This window comes from Dendrobium catenatum, unplaced genomic scaffold (genome assembly GCF_001605985.2).
Source record: "Dendrobium catenatum unplaced genomic scaffold, ASM160598v2 fragScaff_scaffold_1446, whole genome shotgun sequence".
Classification (NCBI taxonomy): Eukaryota; Viridiplantae; Streptophyta; class Magnoliopsida; order Asparagales; family Orchidaceae; genus Dendrobium; species Dendrobium catenatum.
In genome coordinates, this window is record NW_021319908.1 from 1447208 (window position 1) to 1449768 (window position 2561).

The 2561-nt window shown below is 41.5% G+C and overlaps 1 protein-coding gene across 2 annotated transcripts in view; it reads left to right on the forward strand.

The window, feature by feature from the left end:
* The window catches only part of LOC110106888 (metal tolerance protein C4), a 38785-nt gene that overhangs the window by 26979 nt on the left and 9245 nt on the right, over nt 1–2561 (forward strand). The gene's annotated exons all lie outside the window — the stretch shown is intronic.

Genomic DNA, 2561 nt, shown 5'->3' on the forward strand with positions numbered 1-2561 from the left:
CTCTCTCTCTCTCTCTCTCTCTCTCTCTCTCTCTCTCTCTCTCTCTTTCTCGGGATCGGGACGACCGAGAGGTCGGGTAAGGGTCACGGCTTCAAAGGGCGACGAGATGGGGATTTGCGGGAGGAGAAGATTTGGTGTTAGGGATTTCGGTTTGGATATGGGGAGGTCGGAGAGCTGGAGGCTCGTGGGTTTGGTGGAGATGAAGGCGTTGGATGAAGAAGCCAGTGGGAGGAGGAGATTTGGAGGAAGAACGACGGGAGAGCTGAGGTGGTCGCAGTTTGCGAGAGAGAGGAATCGGATAGCAGCCCCTTTGGCTTCGTTTGGTCGTCTTTTAAAGACGCTGAAGAGTGAAAGCTTCTGCCAAATGAGCGAATCCTGGGAAACAACTCGAACGGGGCCGAGTGAATAGTGTTTTTTCAGCGGGTTTTGAGCCGGATTTTTGTGGATTTTAGCCGGGATTTGAGCAAGATTTATGGATTCATGTATCCATTTATTTCATTTTCATTTTTTTTATATGTTATTGAGGTCAACAAGGATGAATGAAATGATAACTTGTAAGCTTTATTACAACAGCATGAATTTCACACAAGTTATGATACATTTGAGTTACATAATGATAGTTTATAACAAGAGGTTAAGTAACTTAGGATTTTGATGAACGAATGATGAAGATGCCATTGATGAATGGAGGTTTTAGTGGCAGAGAAGGCAATCACTGATTGTTTGTTGGATGATGAACGAGGCTACTCATAAACACAGTCTTTAGTTTCACCTTGCACTAGTATGTTTCCCGAATGAATGCCTTCACATGAAAATAATGTGGTGAGAATTCAATAGAGATATTATTTTTTGAGCAACATTGTGTAAAAAAAATAAAGTTCTTTTTCATAGAGGGAACACAAAGAACATTATTTAAGAGGAATGATTTGGAAAAGAAGAAAATATAGTTGTTAGCTAGTGTGAGTGATATGAAGTCTTTTACAATCACCAATATAATTTTTTTCTGTAATAGGATTCTCCGAGTGCATTGATAGATTTTGGAGATCATTCGTGATATGGTGAGAAGCATTAGAGCCATTTCGTTTTAGAGGATGCTAGAGGATATGCGACATGATCATGATGGGGGAGGATGTATTTGATTTGGATTTTAAGGAAGTTGTTGTATAGGTAAAGTGGATACATTGTTGTGCTGAATGATCTTGTTGTTGAAAAAAATGGCATTTGCCAAGATAGTGACGATGATGGTGGGTTTGAACTTTGTTGGTCTGGTGAAGATTTGGGTGTGTTTTTGGGATGGAGGACAATTTTTTTGGTTGGGTAGGTTTTTGGTTGAGTGGTTAGATTTTTTAGCATGGTAGGTTGTGGCAGGCATGTTTAAGAAAGTCATTTTCTTTCGTGCTCCAATTGGGAGATGAGATTCAAAGTTTATGAGTTTTCATGTAACTCTTCAAAGGAGATTGGGGTCTCATGCGCACGCATATATAGCAAAGATTTTTATGTTCATCATCAAGACCCCTTAGAATTTTTTGTGTGAGATCATCTTCGTCAATTGGATGGCCAACAATAGGCAGTTCATCGACAATAATTTTGACGTACTGCATGTATTCAGTGATTGCTTCTATTTCCTTATTAAGAAGGCAAAGTGTTACGCTTGGATCGGTCCCAGCTGGACCGGTCCGGTTCTACACCCGGCGGTCCAAAGCCGGGCGGAACCTGATCGCAGAAACGGCGGAAGAAGAGAGCGGGCTAGGCGGAGTTTGAGCGTTTCGTTGGAGGGAATTTTTGAATGAGGGTGTTTATGTAATTTGTATATTTCCTTTTGCTTTAATTAGGGAGTTATGAGAGAATTAGGGATCATCTTGAATTTGAATTATTTTGAGATCTAGGGTTGGGTGTTCTTGGGCTCTTGGCTTTGCCGGAGATCGTTGGAGAGTTTTTCCTTCCTCTCGAATTGAAGGAAAGTTGTATCTTGCAAGTGCTTTTCATCTTCTATTGAAATAAAAGTGTTTGCTTCGTTTCCCTACGAGTTTTACTGCGTTTTCTCTCAGATTTTCTGTGTTTCCTGCTGTTAAACTGCTGTGGACAGCAGTTTCGCTGTTAAATTTTCACTGGTTTGGATTAGGATTGCTTGCGAACTTAAGTATTACCTTAGGGTTACTTGCGAACTCAAGTATTTCCTATCAAATTGGTATCAGAGCATCGATTTGGGACCACCGGCGGCTGAAATTTCAGCAAGTTTATCATCTCCGGAAGAAGATTTTTTGGGGATCCGTTAGGAGAACGATGGCCGGAAAGAAGGTGGACGTCTTGGAAGGCGAAGTCGGTCAATTGAAAACCGATTTGGAGGAAAGATTTTTTTATTTTCAAAATCAAATCACCGCCAACAATGAAAGGTTGGAGGGAAAATTTACGGCCATGGAAGAAATGATGAAGAAATTACTGGAGATGAAGACTAATCCGACGACGTCGGAAGCAAGAGAGACTACCGGAGACCACGGCGTAGGAGGAAATTCTAACCCGCTTAGGGGGAGGAGGAATCTGGATGTAGAGATCCTTGAGGG